This window comes from Haemorhous mexicanus, chromosome Z, assembly GCF_027477595.1.
Source record: "Haemorhous mexicanus isolate bHaeMex1 chromosome Z, bHaeMex1.pri, whole genome shotgun sequence".
NCBI lineage: Eukaryota > Metazoa > Chordata > Aves > Passeriformes > Fringillidae > Haemorhous > Haemorhous mexicanus.
In genome coordinates, this window is record NC_082381.1 from 45,721,937 (window position 1) to 45,745,694 (window position 23,758).

At 41.1% G+C, this 23,758-nt stretch overlaps 1 protein-coding gene across 2 annotated transcripts in view; it reads right to left on the reverse strand.

Annotated features, from left to right (window-relative positions):
* Positions 1-10,559, reverse strand: part of ABCA1 (ATP binding cassette subfamily A member 1) — a 92,441-nt gene extending 81,882 nt beyond the window's left edge. For both annotated transcript variants that reach the window (XM_059836707.1, XM_059836706.1), the window contains exon 1: positions 10,432-10,559. The gene's annotated coding sequence lies outside the window, so the exon portion shown is untranslated. The remainder of the gene's footprint in view (positions 1-10,431) is intronic.
* Between the last annotated feature and the right edge of the window lie 13,199 nt (positions 10,560-23,758).

Here is a 23,758-nt window from a genome sequence, read left to right on the forward strand (position 1 = left end):
ACCTAATAAATTTATAAAATTTTTTTATAAATTTGACAGCTGATTTGATCCTTTACAACAATGATGATGATCTCAGAGATAAAGAGAACCTCTGCTCTTGAACAGCTCATCTTTAAAATAGTACCACATAAGTTGGCATGGCCCATAAGTGCAGTTGTGGGAAAGCTGTGGAAGATGGGAGGGATTTCACAATTGCAGATTCATGAGTGGCTGCTATTGTGGAAATTAAAAGCTACAAGAGAACTGTTTTTGTAGAGAAGTGGCATGGCACTCCATGGCATGGCAAGAGAAACTCCTCTCCCTAAGTGAATTGAAGAAAGACTATTCTAGAAGTAGCTCTAGAACAGAACTGCCTTAAAAGTCACAAGTTTTGTCTCTTTACACTGTCAGTGAGAAAGAAAAAAGGGTGTGTGGGGGGGGAAGGGTTCTAAAGGTTTTATTATGATTCTTATTATTCTTTCTTTTAGTTACTGTTAATAAAGTTTTCTTTATATCCTTTTAAAGTTTTGAGCCAGTTTTGCCCTCCTCCTAATCCTATCTCACAGCAAGAAATGAGTAAGTATATTCTAGTAAGTGCACTAACATTTGGCCATCACTGAACCCACCACATTAACTGGTGCATTGGCCAGGAAATTGGTGAACCAAAATCACTACACTGAGCTACACTAGACAAACTACCAGAGGACTAGTGGCCTGGATGGGCATTAGTGTAGCAGAGGTGCAATTAAGTCTAGAGTCCAGAACTAAATCCCCAAATCCCCCAAATCAAGGTCTAGCACCTTGGCCACTTCTCTGCCAAACACCAGGACTTCCCTTCTTCCAGCACAGTAACAGTAACTAGAAGGAGAAAAACAGTATTGATCCCAATTATGTTAAGATTAGGCTAGACAAAGAGCAGCTGTGGATAAGGGCAAGCAATTTTTGTCCTGCTGCTAGAGATCTAATTGGACATAAAATCCCCAGCAGGGAGTGGAAACAGGCAGTGAATAAAGAACCAAAAGTAATGTCCATTCTGTGACCTAAAGTCACACTAAGCTTGCAAAAAACAAAGGAACAAAGCTAGCATTCCCATCACTAAAACTTCCAAGCCGTCAAAAAACTTATGACATCTACTGGAGCTCTAGGAAAGAGTGGAAACTGCCACCTGAACAATGATGATTTTAAACAAATAACAGTGCAAATCTTTTAAAGTGTTCTTTTAACCCAAAGAGCCCGAAACAGGTTGCAAAAAGGTGCCATAAAAAGCATTAGCAGTACAGAGTTCAATCAACTCACCCAAAGCCACAAGCAAGCAACAGCAGAGATTAGAATGAAACCATCAAATCCCACACGTCCGTCTCCTGGCTTCAGCACTGTTGGAGTCTGCAGCAGACACAACCAGTGCAGGATCAGCAGTGGAGGTGTGAGCTTTGGACCTCCAGGCTGTTGCCTGAGACACAGGATCGTTATCACTGCAGGCACACAGACACTAAAAGCTGGTCTTTCATAATCTCCCCACAGAGGACATTTATCTCCCTTTTGCCAAATGCATAAGGGACACAAAGTTTTCTATTCCATCTAAAGAGCTCTTCAATGAGTAAGTGCTTTCCTCTTCAAAATCACCCAGGTCACATCACAGAGTTTATGCCAGCTCCTTGTTCCTAGCAAGGTGATTGGAGAGCTTCTGGGTCAGCAGACAAGAATTTGATTAGGGTGACAAACAGTATTTTAGTGGCAGATCTTGGCAAGATCCCCTACCGGTTTACTTCCCACACTGACTACCTGGCCTTGGGTTAGGTAGTAAACAGATTCCAGTCTTGTTCTCCCGTGTTTACTAATACTGAAGGCAACTGGTAAATGACTTTCAACGCAGCCATCCAGTTGAATTTGTTTTCCCTCCTTGAGGAGCATATAAAATTTGGTAAAATCAACATTTAAAGGCAATGCCAAAATATCAGAAAGATGATGAAGCAGGCTCATGGATTAGTTCTAGCAACCTGCCACCTCTGGTCGAAGACAGAGAGCCCCCCACTCATCTACAGAACCCTTGTGGCAGCATGCACACAGCCACAAAACACCAAATAAATCATTTCACATTGTTACTTAAGGGGGCTCCAACCTCACAGAATATTGGAGACAATCAATGGAAAAGGACTCCTTTCAGCACAGGCCAACAATAAAATACTTATTCACAACCTGCTTGAACTGCTGCTAAGAAAACAACTAGTGACAGAACCCAAGCCCAGTATTAAGTTCTACTTGTTGCACTAGATACTAAACAGAGAAGCAAGCCTGGATCTTGCTCTGAAACAACTCAAGATCAACACAATGTCATGTCAGGAGCAGAAATCTGACTTCCCAACTCTTTAGGCAAAATGGCAAGGGGCTTCTAAAGTTATTTAGACTTGACATGAGAGCCAAGCAAATAGGTATTTCATAAATCAGCATATTATGCTGAGTTCTTCTGAATGCTCCACTATGAGCAGATGACAATTTTGAAAGACCTGGCCCAAAATCAATACAATGAACACTGACATTCACGGTCCTAAACTGTTCACAGTATCTAACTTGCCTCTCCTGTCAAAGCCAAACTCCTAGGATATATTTCTGAGACAATAGTGGGTCTATCCTTACCAATGAGCAAAAAAATCACATTGGACACTTCATCACAGAGGAAAACACTAGCTTACAAACTGGTCCATAATAAAGACTGGACTACATTTTTTCAGAGTCCTCAGTGCCTCCTTAAAAGATTTATGCACATGTACATTTTCAAAGATGGCTGCTGCTTTACAACCTTCCCTTGTGACATAACATGCCAAGTAATTTTAAAAAATCTGTCACAGGTCAGCAATATCTGCCTACCAGAATGACCACAACAACTAGATCTTATTACTTCTAGCATGCTTATAGAGAGCTCATTGATGAAAACAAGCACAACTCCAACACAATGGAAGATGTCAAGTTTGCATGCACCATAGCTGGCCTTACCCTAAGGAATGCACATGCAAGGGACTGTGGTATACACTTAGGCAAGAGGATTGCTTAAGTGTCAAGTATAATATGCAAGATGAAATGCAGTCATCTATTTTACAAAAAAAAAAAAAAAACAGCTTCCACTAGAAGGTTGTGAAATACGTGAAGCATTTCAACTTTCAACATTACACTGAGCGTCCCCTACTTTGCTTGTGGAAGAAAAAAAAGGCAGGAATCTAGCCCATTCTTTGGCAAAAACAAACACAAAATGTGATTTGCTTTATCACGGCCAATGTCCAAAACTCCATAGTCCATATTAGCAGATGATTTTTTTTTTTTTTTGGCTCTCAGAATGGCTCTTTTCTAGTGGAATGTAGAAATAATAGAACATCCTGCTAAAATAATAATTGCGACATTTGAGCTCAATTCATGCCATTAAGCTTTGATCTCTGAGTGAGTATAGTATCGTCAGCACACAGCCTGCAAAAAGCTGTGCTACACAGCCCCAGTCACTTTTTCCAGCTTTTGACCTATCCTGTTGAAGGACAATATAACTGCAAGTACGAAAAGGGGGTAAAGAATTCCACATTGCAAAAGGTACCTTTCTGCTTGGCAGCAGTCACAAAAAGGAGAAGGAAGACACAGCCTCCCCAAGAAAGCTGCTTTTCCAAAAATAAATCCACATGCTCAGACAATGTTAGGACAGAAACACTTCCAATCAGCACCCTTTCCACAGAACATTCTTGTCACATAATCACTTACACTGGGGGTCAGTGTATCAGACAGATATCTGGTTTTAAAAAGTGCAACACTGACAGGCGCTCCATGATCCTACTGGAGAGTCACTGCAGCATCTAGCATATTTCTGTCTTCTGCTGAGCAAAGTTATGAAGCCTTGTGCCTTTGTCATCACATTCATAGGACTTTTTTTGAAAAGGAGTGACTCCTCCTACATCTTGCTTTTGGAACGTGCTGTTTATCTTGGGACAAGACAAAGACACCAACAGTGCTCAGGACAAGATTAAACTGCTGTTTGAGTGCATGCCTACCCTGTAACATCAAAAGAAACTGTAGTGTTATTGTCCTCTCCATCTTTGCCATTTGGGAACATCATACCATAAATCAGTGCATGTTTTCAGTAACAGAGCAGAACACAACATGGTTTATAGTGTAGAGAACATCACAGTGGTGCCTTTGAGATTCAGAGGCAAAAAGAATAAGCTGTCGGTTAAACTTGATATCTACACAACTGCAATGATATCTGTGGCACAGCTATAAGTAACAGCAAACAAAATAAAAATATCCCTGAAATATGCAGAAAAACATAAGCCAAGAAAAAGCCTCCAGCACAATGAAAGGAAATGACATTGACGAAAGAAAGCAATAAACCGGCAAAGTCAGTATTTAGCTGCCATTGTCAGCTTGAGCAGAGCTGGAGTCTGTAAAGTCTACAAGAAGACCTCAGCTCCCACACAGCTACCATCCAGCTGTGCTGATATGGGAGATGGTCATCCACTAAAGTGGTAAAGAGATGCCTAAGTACTTTTGAAATCAGTGAGTGTCAGAAGAATCTGTGAAGAGGAATGAATTTATGATCAACCTTGGTAACCCATACAGACTTCAATAACCCCTTATCTCCAAAGTTATTAATAGAAGAATATGAAAATAGCTGGCACCCATGATAAGGCAGCCCACATACCTGCTGAGTCAGGTGTGGCACAGGGCAGTTAGCTCGGAGCACTGCCAGAAAGCGTGTGACAATCTTCCCGTTTTGCCTGATCCACAGAGCAAACAGCTGTTACACTTTCTATTCTTCAGCTGAAGCTGCACCCCCTGCCACTGAAGCTTCCATCCTTAGGGAGAGCATGGCAGTAAAAGCCATGCAAAGCAGGCTGATATATGCCTAATTCAACATCATGCACAGACATATCCAGGAAGGAAGGATGGCAGAACTTGTGCAAGTCCTAAGCCCCACCACACAATTCAGAAATATTTTCAGGACGGAGCTCCATTAGTTTGCTCCTAAAGCTTCAAGGGACTAAACACAGAGCTGAAGAGCTGCGGTCGACTAAATATCAACCAAATAACTCCAAACAGCAGGCAAGTGCCGAGGCAGAATGAAGTGGAAAAAGCAATAAGCTTATAAGAGAGCAAGGTGAGCAAAAATAAATTTTGCAAGTTTTTTATGGATATAGGATTCAAAACATACATGTATTACATTAAGTTTAGAATATCCTTAATAGTGTTGAGAAAATTCCACTGGAGCCAAAGCACACTGCAACAGACAATCCCATTTTGCAATTTTATCTGGTTTTTTTAATATATATATATATATATATATATGAACATAACTGGGAGAATAGATGTAGAGACGAATATTAAGAGTATGTTACAAGAACACGGAATGCAGCTCTGGGAATCATGATTGGCACTCAGAAGAATGACAAAAATTATCAGGGAAAAATAAAATCTGTAGAAATATCAAAACTGATGGTGAACAGGTGATTACATTAGTTTGCTAAAAGAAAGACCTGAGTCCAGACCTCTCCAAACACAGTAGAAAACTTCTTATTGCTTTCTTTAGCATGAATATTTAAATATAGTTTTGAGAGAAATGGGAAGCAAAGCAATAAGAACTGCTACTCTGATTTAATAGGGTAAAGAAAAACTATCTAAATTACCTTAAAACAAAAAAATTTAATAAAAAGCATTTTTCCCATTGGTAGAATAAAAATACAAATGCAGGATCCATTCAATTAAGCTTAGTTAATAAGAACATCCCATTCAGAGGAAGAGTAGATTTTGAACTTTGGCTTCTGTACTAGTACCACAAATAAATATATCCATGGAACTGCATTCAGAAGAGCCCAGTGCTGCTTTAATGTTTGGATGAGGAGAGTTCTGGGTTTTTTTAAACCATCCAAGTTTGGTCCAAACTTTTTATTAGCAGTCATAGACAAACTTCTGTTGCAGGAACATCATTAAAATAACAGGAAGAGAAAAAAAGCCACTAATAGATCCCCAGAATATCAATATATTCCTCATTAATACAGCTCTTTAAGAACATTTATGCTAACTTGCTTGTTTCTTTTTAAGGTGCAAAAATTCAACTGTAAAACAGGCATATCTCTAAAAACATTAGACTTAAACCCAGCTTGCTGGCACTAGCAACAGAGCCTGAAGTCTTCAAAAAAAGATGTGTTACCTGCTGAATGTGATTAAAAGCACACTTTGATGTCTACCATAAAGAGTATAAACTTTGGTCATGCCATTACTAGGACAATAGTGAAAGTAGGTAAGAGAAAACAGTCAAGTCATCACAAGAAGAGCAGAGGTGCTGGGATCCAAGTTTTCCTGGTCCCTAACCTTGCTCTTGTCACCTACATCACCAAAACTGCTGCTCTGAGACCTTCCACATGGCTTAATTTTGACCTTTATTAATTTAACAAGTACTATGCTAATGAATATTAGCTGCATGGCTTGCTTGCTCCCAGGAACAACCACCCATTTGGAAACAAACTAGTAAACTGCAAGTTGTTTCAGAGACTCAAGCAAGTAGAGTGCTAACGAGTTTTGGCCACCTGTCTTCCACACAACCCCGCCTGCTATTTGCTAAAAAAGAAACCAGATCCCCAGAATGATCTCTGAACTGTGTGGTAAAAGGCTCGAAACTTTGTTCTTTCACTAAGAACAGCCTTGCTATCTAGCCCAAGCCAGAACAATCTTAGAAAGGCTTTTTGCTCTCCTTTCTCTGTCCAAGTCCAGTTGTTCTCTAACAAAATAAGCATAACACAAACCAATCCCATTGCATTAGGCACAGCTCTGCTAAGCAACACTCCTCCAGAAAAATAACACAAGAGGAAAAAGGTCAGCTTGTATGTGGATACTTATGGCATTCAAACTGACATGCATTTTTATTACCTATGATCAAGCTTTTTCACTAATAACCCACGAATAAAGATCTGAATGCTCCCATTTTTCCTACAGTGTTAGCCTGTTGTGTCAGGAAAGCTGCATCAACAGTTTTCCATCCTACTCTGTCTCTCTCTTGGTCCTTGAAGCAAGCAAAAATACTTATTCTCTCCATCAAAAATGCTAAAAAAAACAAGACCAGCTTTGCTGCAAAGTATTTTCAAGAAAGGGAACTCCATTCAGTAGTTTAAGTCATGGTATTTCTTCTGAATTATCTGCATTACTTTTCTGTAATCACAAGCAAGACATGCAGCTACAGAACAAGACATTTTAACTTTTGGATTTTTCTGTGGTGATCATATTTTAAACACTAGAAGCAGAGTCTTACCATAGTGGTTTTTATCTATACTCTTAGTATCAGCAACAGCAGATGTGCATGCTCATCAACTACACTAAAAAAGTTTCTAGAATTCAGAATTCAAATCCTTAGCTGGCATAAATATGAAATAATCTTAAAGACTGTGAATTTCTTCCATGTCAGACCTGAAGAAAGCAGGCGGAGTCCCTAGCAGTCTCAGATAATCAAGGAAAAATCAATCTTATACATAAAATGTGTTTTACTAAACATAGTAAACCCTGACTCTAGCTCCTCTCACAGGAGTCATCAAGAATAACCAGCAAAAGAGATGCATGATGATGTTTGTTCAGCCATGGCCTCTGGACTTATTTCAAGATTTGGTGTGTTGCCCAGCCTGGAGGACCTACATAAACACTGAGGGTGCCTGCTTCAAGGTTACTCAAACAAAGTGGTAGTTTGGGTCCCTCTCTGCTCCCTTCTGTCATCATCTCTGCGCAGGCACCAGTGCTCACAAAGCCATGAGAAGACTCTGAACACAGGATGCTGGGGTGAAAAAAAAAAAAAAAACAACCCAAACAACCCACAATGCAAAAAGAGGAGAGTTTGTTTTCAATTACTCACCCTGGGTTGGTGAATTCCAGTGCCTGCACAAAGGATCAAACAGACAGAGAGAGAAAAGAATAGGGAGACCAGGGGAAATGAAGCAGGTCCATTACTAGCTCACTAGCAACCTTCAATTACTCTGGATTAAAGTTCTGGAGAAACCACACCCTAAGAAATACTGTACCTGCATGGTGCAATGCACATAATAAACACTAGCAGAGCTGATCATATTTGGCCACAGATGGATGAATTCAGCACCAATCTTCCTTCTGCTCTGTCTTTGTGAGTCTAACTCTGCCAGATTAACTTCGTGGTGAGAGAACAGCCTTGCAGAAATGTAAGCAAGGGAAGACATCCTTCCTGAAATGCGTGTATTACACTTGATTAACAGGTGAGAATCTGCAGAATCTGCATAGAAGATCTGCTGCTACTTTAAGTCACTAAGGCTTATTCCTGAATGATACATACCAAATCTGGTACTACATCAAGTAAATCTCTGATCACACCAATACAGCACTGAGTGATGTTTGAGTGTGGCAAAAATTTAGCATTACAAAAAATGTTTGCTAGCAGCTGCCTATTGCACACTGATTTATAAACGTGCCTCAGCCTCTGTGCATGAAGAGACCATTACGAAACTTTCAACATACTTGTTTGCACTGCTATGCAGCTCTATTCAGAGGAAATTTGGAACTAATATCCAAAAGATTACCATGACTCCTAGAAACACTAAAATCTTACATATAGCTGCACCCAAGGTATTTATGTCATGTAACTATCATATGGCAACATGTCCTTCAGCAACAACTTATTGGGGGAAAGTTACTGTAAATAGTTTTGGGCTAGCTGCTGGATTATTACACTCTAATGACAAATTACAGCAAATTGTGATTTCTTGTGTTTACTAGCCCAGAGACCAGCTAGTAACCCCTTCAGAACACATACAATGAGCAAAAAAACATGATATTTTATTATTTAATGCTAAATATTCTTTACAGGTTCAACTCAAATTCTACTATGCAACACTTTTGTTCCCTGCTGCCAAACTTTTAGCCCCATCTTTTTTGTTAACTTCTAATTTTTACCATAATCAGCCGTACTAAATTATGATTATGAGAAACAATGTCCTTCATATCATGAGTAAAGGCATCAAGCTCCTGCCCATACCAGATATAGACTGCGTCACAGAACTCACTTTTACATAAATTAAAATTCAAATGTGCACAATGAAGACCCACCAACATAATTTTTATCTGTTACATCAGTAAAATACTGCAGAGTCCCAGGTACTACCCATTTAGCTTAATATCCTACTGTGTCATCACAGAATCAAGCACTGATTTGAGTGACAGGAAAGCTGTCAGCATATGTTGCCATTCTCACTTGGAAGGGAGTCAAGCTGTGCCACAAGCACCGAGCACAAAAAGCATTTGCACTGAATGTTTACTACCATGACCCCCTTTCAAAACTGAGGAAGACTGCTCCATTACAATAGCCTTTCGACAGCAGGCTTGACCATCTGTTGTTAATGGAACATCCCCAAGACACGGCTATTCCCTGCAATACAAGGACCAACTCCTTTGCAAAGGTGAAAATAAATTTTAATGCATTAATCCACAGCAGCAATTTTCAAAAACGTTTAATTCATTTAAGACTCTAATCTAGAATATGTTTACACTCTCTGGCTTCACCGAAGTCTGTTCCAACACACTTGAAATCAGCTTTGATCCTTTAAGTATGTTTTTGTACAGCCTTCAAAATCTCCCAGGCCAACAGCTTGGGGGAAAGGGAGCACTTCTGCTTAAAACTAGGAAAAAGTAGGGTTTAATACGGACTTTTAATTTAGAATCCGAGTATCTTTCCAGACATATTTTAAGCATCTGGGCTGCTGTGAAGCTGGTCTTTTGTAACAGCAGCCTGATGATAGGTTGCAGTGCAGCTCTCCAGACTTCACAACAGTCCGGCACGCAGCAGGACGATTTGTTGCATACAACTGAGCCTCCTGCCCATCACAAAGGCAGCCACATCGATTTTTTATTTTTACATTCCCCCCCATCCCAAGGCCCTCCCCTTATCCCACCCCCGCGACTTTGCAGGATTCACGTAGGAGTGAAGGGGATGAAAACCCTCCCGTTATCTTACAGCACCCACCGGGGCCGGGAGAGGCAGCAGTAAGGTGAGCCACCCTCCGTGAGCGCTGCCAAGTCAGAGTCGCCTCGCTGAAGAAAAGCCAAAATAAAATAACTACTTTTAAAATAAATAAGCACACACAACCACGCCCCTCACAAACACACACACAAACACTATCAGCCCCTCTACGATGCACTGCTACGCCGTAAACCATCCTCCGAGACGCGCAGCCCACAGGATCGGCACAGAGTGTGGCACCACGTCGGAAGACAAAAACCCCAAAGCAGTAAGAAAATAAACAGAAAATAAACCCCCAAAACAACAACAAAGCACACCACCCCCCCCCCCCCCCCCCCCACTCATTTGCGTTTTCCCTCTAGCTTTGTGCCGCCCGTTCCAGGCGGAGCGGGGACAAGTGGGAAGCCTCCCCGACAACTGCCCGGGACGTGTCCCGTCCCCCCGCTTCTGCCTACCTCCCCGGCCGGCAGCCGCCGTCGGTCCCGAGGGGAGCCGCCGCCTGCTCCGCAACGCGATCCCCTCCGGCTCCGCTCCCGGCCCCGACGCCGGCCCCGCTGCCGCTACCGGGCGCCCCCGCCCCGCAGGGCCTTTTATAGGGGCGGCGCGGAGCTGCCCCCGGCGGGCCAGCCCGCCCCTTCCACGGCCGGGGCCGCCCAGCGCACTGCTTTTCCCCTCCCTTCGGGGTCTTCTCGCCGTCGCCTTTTCTCTTTTCTGTTTGCTCTTTCCTTTCTTCTTTTTCTCCTCTCCTGTCCTGCACGCCCCCCCACCTTTTTTTTTTTCTTTTCCTTCGGCAGCGGCTGCTGTTGGGAGGGCGGGGGAGTGCGCGGCGATTTGCATGTGGGCGTGCACAGTGCAGCCAAAAACAAACTGCGAGCATGGGTATGTCCACCCTGGCGCCGTACAGCGGGATGGCGCTCCGTGGGCTACCTGCACTCGCTGCTGGAAACTCCGCTCACCCAGGTGCGTCGAGAAGCATCCCAGGTCCTCGCGTTGCCTTCCGCGCCGGCCCCCCGGGCGTCTCTTCCTGGGGTCTGTGGGAAGAAAGAGCAGAAACCCGGGCACAGAGTTACCTGTGAAGTGAGTGTGCTCCAGCCGCCCACGTCTCCAGGCCTGCACCGCTCCCCGCATCTCCTGAGCTGAGCCGGTATAAACTGGGCACAGATCCGTCCTCAGCTCAGCTGTACAGCTGCGGAGGTACTTAGTGTACCGAGAGTGTTGGCCTGAAAGGAATCAAACAACGATAAACAGTTTCAACAGGACCAGACGCCCTGTACTCCATGTGACTTATGGCAAATAAAAAGGCAAGGAACTGTGAAAGGTAACACTTGGATAGGTAGGCACAAATGAGGATGTGCCAGTTGTGTCAGTTTATAGGGAAATTTACAACTATTCACAAACTTTATAAAAACCAGTCTCAATTTATTTTTAACAGTTCACAGTGAGCAAGCTGTCTTGCTCTAAATACAAAATCTGTGAATCGTGATAATGTGTTTTGTTTACCAGAGAAATGGCCTGATCTTAGCAATATTGTCTGATCACTGAACATGTCCTCCAACATGAAGACCTGCCGTAGAAACCACCCATCATGCAAACCCTTCCAAATTTTTTGTTTGTTTTGTATCAGGAGCCCTGTAAAATCATGCAGTGCAATTTGTGAAGGTATAGCAGTGCCTTTTCAAGGCATAAAATGTTCTGTGAATTAAAACAAGTAATGCATAAAAGGCAGGCAACTCTAAATTATGATTCCCTCTACAGACATAATGCACTGCCATTTCTCTTCTGCAGTGAAGTGGTTGATGTTTTCGTTCACGCTGTTAATGCTTTGCCTTATTGTGAGCAATCTGGATGACACATGGTTACTGAGGGAACCGTATCTTCAGGTTTCCTGGCTTTTATTTCCATGCTCAGACTACCACTATGGTATTTTTTCAAGTGGCACAGAAATACAAATACCTGAAAGCAAATTCCAGAGAGCTCAGGCAAATTGTAATCTGACATAATGCACTGGAGTATCATAGATAGCAGTGAATATTCAAATTAATAATGCTTCTACACTGAATAAAAGATGACACATTCATTTTCACTGTGACCCTAGCTCCTTCCCTCAGTACCTGTGTGTCAACATCTCACAAATGGGCTAAGGGCAGGACAAAATATAAAAGTTCCTGATTCTGACCATGGTTTCCTCAGTGTAACTGCTACATAATGTCACTGACTTCAACTGATTCATGCTGTTTGTACCTTCATCTGGTGATAAAACTGAAATAAAATAAAGGACTTTATTTAGTGTATAAATGCAGCTGTGTGTTTTTCACCATATGCTAGAGCTTTGCATTTTACACATTTCCAAACATTGCTGGATTGTAATTTAAAATTCTAAAACAAAGAATCTCTTCATGGTTAGTCAGAACACAGGGAGAAAGAGCTTATTTAGTTTACAATCAACAAAGCATTATGCCTCATCCCACATAAAAAGGAGTTTGAAAGAGAGGTTATATTCCATGGCGTTTTTTAAAGAATTAGTGATTTAACTTTAGTGGAAACAGGTCTGTCAATACTGAAGAGCTGACAATTGCTCTGCTACTGCTGTCTATTTAAGCCTAGGTTCCTCTAGGGAAAGCGTGAATTCCCAAAATTCTGGGAGTTGGTGCTAACTGTTAAAACATTTGAACAACATTTTCCAGTAAGACAGCTAATATACAGCTGTTTATGAAAAGTGAACGGAGCACTTGATATATTTTGTTCTGTTAAAATACCTGTGGGATGGTGGAAAATCCTTGTGCACCATGGGATATAATTTCTCCAGTTTTGCTTCTCCTTGTGTCATGGCAGTGATGTGAGGTCAGCGGGGGACAAGCATTGGCAAATGGTACAAGAAGGATGGCAGCGGAAGGGGCACAGTTAGATCCAATGTGTGGGCTGTACAAAGTCAATAGCTACACTGCAAATAGTTTCCAAGAATAACTATTCTTACATTTGAGTAGTTTGAGATCTCAGGGCAGATGAGCACATGTGACTCCTATAGATTTCTTGAAGACATTTGTACGTCCCAACTCTTTCATCTACAGCAAATATTCTGGCTTCTGTCTCCTTTAGAAGGTATGATAGGTCTTTGTAGATAAAGCAGTCTCACATGGGACTTCCTGCTTAATTTAATTTATTGATGGCTAACACAAAATTTCAACTACTGATTCAGATACAGAGAGGAAAAAGGCAGACATAAACAAACACTTAGGGAGAGACTTTTCTCTTTCCTTCCCAAGCTCAAGTTAAGCACCTCTCCTACCACTTTCTGGTTTCAACATCACTTTCCTTCAATAGGCATTACAATCAGTCCCTTTGCCCCAGTTCTTTCTGTGAGGCACTGGGCAGTGTGGACAGTTGGGGTCAGTGTGTAATGGTTCTTTCTGCTGTTGCTTGCTTCTTACTCATTTTCCTCCGCTGCTTCTTGCCTTACTATTCCACTGTTTCACAGTGTGCCACAGTTCCCTAGAGGGTGTCCCTTCTTTGGCATGGTGTGGCTCTGTCCAAGACTGTGTCTCTTCCTTCCGTGTGCCTCTTCCACTTCGTCCATCTCACAGATATCGCATTGTCACTCTTGCGCCAAGGTCGGGGCAGGAACAGGCGAGAGGCAGGATTGTAGAAAAGGCAAAGAAGGCTTTACTCAAAAGAACCACGCAGTTTTTATAGAGTGGTACAATAGGTTCTATTTTATTATATAAATAATAACTAACAGAAACATCTTTCTCACACACTGTCCTTGAGAAGAACAGAAAAATAAAGTAGAAAAACACCACCTGCAAAGTATTTATACTCAACAAGTTGTCACATCTTCCCAACTCCCTAAAACTTCTCACAAGCCCCTGTGAGAAACTCTTGCTGCTTCTCTCTCTCCGTCCCATGGCATCCACATCACATTTCCTCCAGCATCTCCTGTCCTAGGGGCTGCTCTTTTTTTTAGATATATTTGAGCAGAAGTGCCATGCGCTGCTTTCACCTAGCTGAGGTTTTGGCATGCTGTGGGTTGTTTTCATCCCTTTCAAAATGGCTGACAACCACTCTAACTGGCACAGAGGAGTTCATGGCCTCTTCCCTTGTAGCTTCCAATACTAAAAGCACTTTATGCAGTTCACATGACATGCACTTTCAGATAAGACCTGATCCTTTGTCTTTTTCCAAAAGCTAGTCCTCTCCTTCATCCCATTCTCTCATTACATTGTCTTTGAACAAGCATCCCTCAGTAGGGTCCAAGGCTGGGTGGAAGGGAGGGCTGAAGATAGGCAAAGGGGCTGTTAGCTGCACCAGTTACTGAGAGGTCAGAGGACATGTAAATTGCTTTTCATGGAAAAGACATTATGTAGTCGAATGAAGGGGTGGAACTGAAAATAGGAAAACACGCTGTGTTCTCACAGGAGGAAGTATGGAGGAAGTTGTTTGTTTCTTTGTACTTGTAACTTCTACAAGACAAAACACAACATTGTTAACTCTGAAAGACTGATGTTTCCTAATGTCAGGATACTACAGAAGACTGTGGGCTTAGACAAGCACAGCAAGAAATGTCTTGGTATAAGCCAAAGGTTTCTATGATAGATTTCATCAATAAAGTCACAGTTTAATAGTTGTCAGCTCTTAAGATATTTCATCGGAAAACCAAGTTTTTTTCAGCCCTAGATAATCTAGTTTGGACTAAATTAAAGAAGCAGAAAAGACAGCAGATCAGCAATACTTCCATTTCAAAAAAATTACTTTTCAAAGGACTGTCCTCACTTCTTTTTTTTACTTGCCATTCTTGCAGAAACATACCTTCAAGATTCCCCACTCTTATCTTGGGACACACCCTGAAGATTATTCTGTATTATAAGCATCTGTTCTGTCTTGGTTTATTTTCCCTTGATTTGAAATATCTGAGTCATAGGATGGTGACAGCTTTTGTAAGGTCTTCTTGGAAAGAGGTTCCTAACTTTTAGAAAGAAGGAATTGCATTGTTATTACTTTATAGCAACCTAGGCTGTGCCCTGTGCCTGAACATCCTAGCTTCAATTTATATATTACCTAGCATGGGTATGTTAGTCATTCCAGCCTGGTTTACAGCCCAGCGAGTACAAGCAGCTACAACATGCTGTTTATTGCAACCTTCCACATGCACTTTTCTTCCCTTCCTATTTACTGAAGAAAGTAGGTAAGAGAGTTGCTCTTTAGTTATTGCACCTGCAAAGAAACAGAAGGTTTAAGTACATCCTTTGCTGTGCCCTGCAGTGAGGAAGCTTTGAAGTGCTTATCTGTGCCATGCGAAGAAGTGAATCTGGGAAGTTGCTGCCTCCCAATCAAAGAATATTGCAGGCCTGTCCCAGTGCCTGAGAGTGACAAAAGAGCTTGTGCACATCTTTTCCATCTTTCAAGATAAACATAGGCTTCAAACTGGCAGCACTCATTAACAAGATGGTTCTAAGTCTCTTTAAATGTAATATAAATACATTGTAGCTTAGATATGAGCAAGCCACAGTTTAAGCAATTACTAGAAACATTTCTTAATGGTATTTTGTGTTTAAGGTGATTTAGAAGCAACTTCTCATGTGGGTTAGTTTCCAGATGACTGATGTTGTTTTAAGAAGAGAGACCATCATCACGAGCATTGCTTTGTAATTTGTCACAAACACTTAACATTAATACGAGTAAAATTACATCTGCAGTTAGCTATATAAAGTAGGGTGCCATGAAGCTCATTGTTAACAAAATTACTGGTTTTTAGATGCAAAATATATATACAGCAAAATACTTAGGTGGTAAAAATTCCTTGACTTTGACAGAAATAAACTGATTTTCCCAACCATGGACCTAGCCTATAATTTGAGGAGCAAGAAAAATATGTAGAGTTGCCAATTAAAATACTGCAAGTTTATATTAGGTAGCAATTTTAATTCAATATGAAGTTTCTGGTCTTCTCAGATTCTCCAGGTGTATATATCATAACAGCATATCAGACAGAGATACAGGGATATGCTGGCCTGTGTGAGCCAGGGTTTCTATGCCAGCCATGGGACTGAATGGATAGCTATGTGGAATGTTAAAGTTCAGTGTGAAAAGCTTCAAAAATTCTGCACTTCATCTCCCATTATAAATTTATATGCTAATAATATCACCAGTGCATGGAACAAGGATGAAAAAATTCATCACAAAACAGAAACGAAGCCTAGTAGATATAGAACCAGATAAAACGCAAAGAAAGCCAAATAAAAGGATGCAATATGTTTTCATCCAACCTCAGTTTAAGTACTAGGTGAATCCTCATGGATCATCCAGGATATAAACTCCATCAAATTAAGCCCCTAAGATGTAAGTTAAAATGGTCAATTACCAAAACTTCCTTGAGGTCAGCCAAATGTAATGCCACATCAGCTGCAATACTTTAGTTTCTTAAACCTAAACTTATTTTTAACAAAAAAGCTCAAAAATTGCCTGATTAATATCCTTCATCAGTTGTTATGGAACTCAATGCAACTTTTTTCTGATAATAACTCCCACACTGAGTTTGTTACTACAAAAGTTTCAGCCTATTATATAAATAGCATAGATTTGAGTAGCCCAGTTAAGTCAGTAGAGATATGCACCTGGGATTTTGGCTGCATGTGCTGGCTGTAGACTTAAATGGAGATAAAATTAGTCCCTGATTAACAAAACTTCTTTCACCCACAGCTTTTGAGCTTCAGGCAACAACATTCAATACAAATCTTAGCAGCAAGGGGATAAGTTTTAGGAAGTGATGTTTCTCCTTCACTAGATAACATTCCAGAAGGGAAGAAAATGCACCATCATGTGTTCAAAAGCAGACTGTGAAACAGAAGGAAAGACAGGATGGAACTACTCCGTAAGTGTACTGCTTGCTTCAGCACCAGCATGACTGGAGGCCACGAGAGAGTGTGCTGTCGCTCACCTCTGGTCTTAAAAGTTACACTCAGAGCAAGCCATCCTCATGCCCTGAAAGGTTTTTACCTAGTCTTGCTGCAATACTCAGGCCAATGAGCCAGATGACCTCCACAAAAGCAAAGCTGTCTTTTAGGCTCTGCAGCAGCTTCCCCAACTCACACTGTATCACTCTTGGGGCTGGAAGAGTGCCTCAGACCTTCTGACAGCATCTCACACATTTGCAGAATGAGTCAGGTTGGAAGGCCCCGCTGGACATCATCTAGTCCAACTTCCCTTGCCCCAGCAGGGTCTCCGAGAGCCTGTCATTCAGAAGTGTCTGCAGATGACTTCTGAATACCTCAGCTAAAGGATTCTGCACCTTCTCTGTACAGCCTGTGCCTGTGTTTAAAAGAAGGGAGGATAAAGGCCTCTTGTCTAGCATAAACTACAGTGCCTTCAAAGAAGGAGTCACCCTTTCTTGCTGTTGGCAAAATCATATCCTCCTCTCATTTCCTTGCCTTTAACTGAGCTCATGAGCACCCTGCATCACTGAGCTTTTCTGAGTCCATTCTTGCAAGCAAGGATTTGCTTTCCAGGATGCAAGAAACACCTTTTTTATACTCCTTTTTTACAGAGAAAGGACTGAGGTTTTGCCTCTGTTCTCTTTATACACCTGGAGAAACATGGTCAGAAAGTGAGCCTTAGGGGTGTTACTTCAAATCTTGGGTTTCCTCAAACATCAAAAATAATCCATAACACAGAATGAAGGATCTCTATTCAAACCAAATTTTTTCCAGGGCTGCTTACAACTGCCAGTCAAATTCCACACTTAGAGGCCTTCAGTCTGCTCTGTAAAGCCTAATTTCTTTTCCTCTTGATTGCCTTTCCAATTTGATTGCCCACTGGCAATCAATTGGATTGACACTGTTGTTGTACCTAAAAAAATCAGGCAGCTTTTGAGTTCTGCCAGCTGTTACTTTTCAACCCTTTGGCATCTGCACTTTCTGAATATTTTCAGCACTTTTATTAAGGCAGTCAGTTTGACCTCTGCATTTTTTAGCTCCTTGCAGTCATCTGCGGCTGGATTTTGGGTATAGATAGCCTGCTCTGGAGACACAGTCCTGTTCTTGGCTTTAGGATGAGCCAGTTCCTGCTTCTGCTAATTTTGTCATTATATGAAGAATAGGCATCTCTCTCTGTGTCTGTTAACTACCACTCTAGCATCTTCAGCAAAAGGACAGTCAAATTTAATCCTCCCTAATGCACCCTTACCCCTCCCATCCATTGCTGTGGCATCTCATGAGGTAGCTGGAGAGACTAATGCTCTTGCTACCTTTGACCTGCCCCCAGTGTTGTGGCCAGGGTCTATGCAGCCAGTAGTCAAGTTAACAAACTTCCAGGAAATTCAATGGACTCACTATCTATCCTGGCTTTCCACAGAGGCTCCAGTGCCTAAGCTATTCTTGGTGAATTTCCCTCTTTATACCATGATATGCCCAAATTAAATACTTCTTTGTGATTGTCCAGCACCCAAACTCACTGACTTAAGCATCCAGATTCTGCATCTCCTTTAGAAGATGTTCTTTCTTTCTGTTTCTCTCCATCTTAGAAGACCTCCTTCTCACTTTGGTGCCTCTGCTTCAGCATATTCTCACCTGCCTCTGTTTGGAGAAGGACAAAGCAATCAACCTCCATTTCCCTGTCCTCATGTCTTCACACAGTCATTCTCTCCTGCTGCACATGCTCCTGGGCATGCTAGATGGACCTTCCACAAAGAAGTAATAATTTTGGTGTTTCTTATTTCTCCTATCAGCTGTTTCCTCCATTCCTTACATATCAGAGCACCACTCATAATTGCACATGATTTAGCTATCTTTACTGACTCCACTACCTTAAAAGGAAAAAAAAAAAAAATTCTGATCTTTTTTTCCACCAAGTCAGGATCTACTAGATCAGGGCTCTCCCAAGCAGCCATTAAAACATTTTCTTTTTCTTGAGAAAAGCAATGTCTTCAGCATTATCCTCATCAGAATTACAGAGCAATGAGATACCTATTATCCAAAGGTATCAGCTGTGGTTTTTCACCTCAGAGACGCCTTTAGCTGGCTGGCAGTTGGGCATTCAGAATGAGTCCAAGCAAAGTAGAAACTCAGTTTACCTCTAGGGGAAAAGGTTCAGGCGATGGTGAAGAGAAAGAGAGCGGATTCCGCCGGAGGGTTAAATCCAGAGTTTATTCCAGAGTGACAGAGTTCTGAATCTCGGTAACAACTCCAACAGAATCCCAACCGCATGGCTTCAGTGCCTTTTAAACCCACAGGGAGGGGGGAGGGAGAGGATAGGTGAACCACCAACCAGGTGGGAGGGGGAGGGTCTCAAGGGACAATGACACCTGGACAGGCCAATGACCCCAGGTCTGAGAAGCATCTTTTGAACTTCTGCCAATCACACGACGCCCTTACTGGAATGTGGAACTTGACAGACAGCAATTAGGAAGAGGGCAAGGGGGCAGGGGGAAGGGAAGGAAGAAGTTGGCACAATATCCTATCCCTATATCCGGAGGGACAGGATATAGCTTCATGCAACAACAGATACCTGTCTGTTTTTCTTGATATCTGTAAAACTTGTTCACTTTCTTATTGTGCATTCAGGGAAGAATTTTATTACAATTGCTGTATTCTGTGATGTCTGTCCAGGCTGCTTCCTGAGCTGCTCAGCAGTATTGACATTTATATCCTTCTAAAAGTGTTTATGATCAGGGACAACCTTTTTGACTAAGATTTCCAGGACTTCTCTTTAGTGGTGGGTAATCTACTGAATTAGTGTCGCCTGCCAGGATGAAATCTGCAGTGAAAATGATTCCTAGCAATCAGCCCAAAGCTATTAGTATTCAAAAGAGATATATAAATGAATGGAAGGAATAAGAAAACTGAGTATATAAAGTTAAAAGGGGGGGATGCAGACCATACAGAAAGATGCAATACAGGTTTTATTTGTATGGTATCATATAAAGCTCTCCCAAGATTAGCTATAAGATAAACATGCATTCTAGGTTTTGGTATATTTTACTTTATTTATTAAAATTAATTAAATATTACCACAACAAATTTTTGAATCCAAGTGCCACTATCACTGTTACCTCATAAGAAGCTATGATCAAGGAAACTGTATATGAAACCCATACAATCTAATTTCTGTAAAAACATCTTTTTCCATTATTGCCCTTAAAACTTTCTGTTATATGTTGTGCTAATCTTAGCAAGATATGGAGTTAATATAGCTTTGTATAGCTCTAAATATAACTCCAGCGGTCACACACATATTTAAGACATGGTTGCCATCACTTTTAGAAAGTAGTTAGTTGGATGTAGTGCCTCTTGCATTCCTGCAGGATTCTATTCCCACTAAATATACACTCTTCTGATTAAATGGGTGTTACTTCAGTAGTTTAACTTCAGGTACAGATGTTTTTCATGGAGTATCTTTCATGTTCAATCAGGCCCAAGTGGTTACTATTAATTTTTTTTCCCCCATTCCATTACCACTTTTTTGGTTGTAAAAAGACAAGAAGCTACATGGATTCTTGTTAAGATAGAGAAGGGTTCTCATTTGAAATAAATGTTTATGATCCACAAATTTCTTCTACAGAAATTTAGACTCTTCTTGAGATTCAACCTGCTACTCATTGGGCTAAATGTGTTTCTCTCAGGATAGAAAGATTCTATGCAGTTCACCTGCATGTTTTGCAGTCCCTTTAGCACATAAAGGTAAAGCAGTTCACTGACTCTGAAAAGGAAACTAAGGCTGGATTTTAAATGCTGCCAAGTGATTTTAGTCCTCAATTAAGTGCTTGTCCAAATTTTTGCCACTTCAAAAAATCTATTCAGAGTTACAGGTTCAGAAATTCACTTTTGATCTCCAAGATTTCTTTGGAAATATTTGATTCTGGACATTCAGGTTTCATTTCCCTATGTTGTTTTCAGTTCCAGTTAAAGATTTTATGAGCCTCTCACAGATGAGTACCTTTGAAGATACCAAAAATCACTAGAATTTCTTTGGGACAGTCTGGAGTTACAGCTCTGAAGCCACAATGTCTCACCTTCTTTGTCTTCTACACACTGTACTCAATGAGTAGGGTGTTGTTTAAAGGTAATATTAATGATCCATTTATATGCGTTCCAGTATATATTATGAATCACTCTGTGATGGCATAAAGTTTGTGCAATTACAGTTTAGACATAAAAGCTTGTAACACTGCACAATAATACTGTGCACAATAATACTGAATAGATTCCTGTATGTAAGATCAGATATGAGTATCTTATATACAATGTGATTTGTAGGGTATTACAGCTGGGAAATCTCAGGCTGCATGGATAGGACAAAGATTGTAGAAATAACTGGGGAAAGGTTTTGCTGTCCCCCAAACTAGCCTCTAAAGATGGAAGATGGGTTTTCCAGCAAAGTAAGAGTGAGAAAAAATGAAGAATGAAAATCTGCTGTCTACAGAATAATAAAAAAAGTTCTTACCCTAAACTCAGAAGTACTCCATCTTCTCAACCTTCTTTTTTCTTTCCTTCCACTGCCCCTGCTGCCATGGTTTCAATGGAATTTAAAACAAACAAGAAAATCTAGGAAGAGCTAGAAAGAACATGAGACAGCAAATGGGAAACACATTAAGAAGCAAAACTCTTCATTTTTTTTATCAGCTGCGGATCAGAGCTTTCAGAGAATAACTGCCCATGTTTTTTATCAGTTCTAATTAGCTAGTTCTTCATGTGCTTGTTGCATGTGGACACATATAAACAGTAGTGATAGGTGGATGCAGTTTGACCCTGCCTACCCAAGAAAAAAACTCCTTCCAGAGGAGAAAAAAAAAAAAATTTCCCAAGGGTTTCTTTGGGTCATTTTTCAAGGAGAACTGAGCATCCTCTATGCATTCAGCAGCTTAGCTACTTTGGCCCCAGTGCAGCTGTATTATAGCCCTTCTTACAGACTGCCACTGTGAGAAATGTACTGCAACCACAGAATGACAGTAAGATGTAGGAATCCATCTTGACTTACACTATTACCTTTATTTTGGTGTACCTTTAATTCCCTCAGTCAACCCATGACAATTTTTCACCATTGTGCACTGAGGAAATTTCACAAACTATTCTATTAGAAAAAGTTTCTGTTTAGTTGATCCTAATTTGGAAAAACAAGCTGGAATAAAATGACTTCTTAAGGGATCTTCCCAGCCTGTCTTTCCATGTTACAATCCCTGCAAAGGAAGAGAGTATAACTATAAAGTACACCTGCACACTGCAATATCACAATCACATTCAGCTGCACACACTGCTGCAAGGGAGCTGGAGGAGGTGTCAAATGGAATATGGCACCATGATTGGATGCCCTGTTCTCGCAGGAAAATATACAGTAAAAAATCCAGCAATGCTATTACTGCTTGGAGGGGGACCAGCAGTCAGGGATTTTGTGTCATCTCCTCCTTTTGCACAGTATCTACAACCTTGGGAATGTCAGAGTAAATCTGCTGCTTACTGTCACTGTTATCAAAGTTTTATGGAAGCCACTGTGTTTCAGGTTAAAATTTTCCAGCAATACAGGATTTACTGGCTCCCCGACCAACTACAACTGATTCTGGAGACCTGAATGATCCACTTCTGTACATAGATGCTCTTTCTGTTTTGATAGCTGACCTGCCATGCACAAAAAACCAATTTGATGTATGGAATTAATCTATTTGGTATTAGGAGGTAATAGAAGTTAAACATATCTCTTCATCAATTCAATTCCACAGTTCTTGGCCACTAACAATTCTAGAAAATATCCTCACTGACCAATTTTCTGGCATGTGTCTAAGATTTGAGAACATGTAGTCTTGGATGCCTAAATTGTTTACTAAGGAAAGCTGGTGAAGAAAAAGTATGGCTGCATTTATCAAAGACAGCAACAAACCCTTAGATGAGTTAACTTGGTTAGAGCATGGTGCAGTGGTAATAACAAAAAGATTTGTGGGTCCAATCCCCATATGTGCCATTTACTTAGAAGAGTTGGACTTGATGATCCTTGTGGGTCCCTTCCCTTTCAGCTCAGAATCTTTTGTGAAGCAAACTCTAGTTTTTAACCTGTGCCTTCAAATATCAATAGTAACATACATTGCACTAAACTCCATATTCCCTTACACATTCTGAGTTATCACAACCTTGTGAAAATCCTGCATGCACTTATTTTATCTACACTTTACTGAGAATGTCAAAACCCTGGTTCTTCCAGCTTTTTGTTCCTAGGACTGATTTGCAGACATCCAGCTTTTGTATTTGCATCTTTTCTCTTACAGTCCCCGGCACCTCCTAAGTGGATGGAAGCTGCTGGCAGCTAAGCTCTGACTTGCTGTTTATATTCTGTGGAGTTTTGGCAGCAGTGGTACAGAGCAGAATGGCAGGTTTTTCCTCCGTTCTTTAAGATGCACTGACTGGCTTGGAGCTGTGGATGACCATGAAACAGAGGCTGAGTGCAACAAGTATAGGAGAGGGGGGCTGAAAAGCAACACAAAAGTGACCCAACTTCTGACACTTCACAAATCACTGTCACTCGCCTCTGAGTCAAGTTCCTCCTTGCTGCTCTGGATAAGAGAAGTGATTCTGTGATATCAGTGGAGACTAGCTACAGACAAAATCAAGTTTTGCTCAGGTCTGTATAAACACAAATAAATGACAGGACAAACACAACCTTTATCTTTCCTACAAAATGCAGTTTAAGTTCAGTTGCTAAACCACTGGTAAACTTTGTATCAGCCTTTCATACAGTCACTCATCAAAATGATAGTATTTTTTTCTAATTGGAACTATCACTTCTGCAGCACTACTGTGTGGGTCTGCA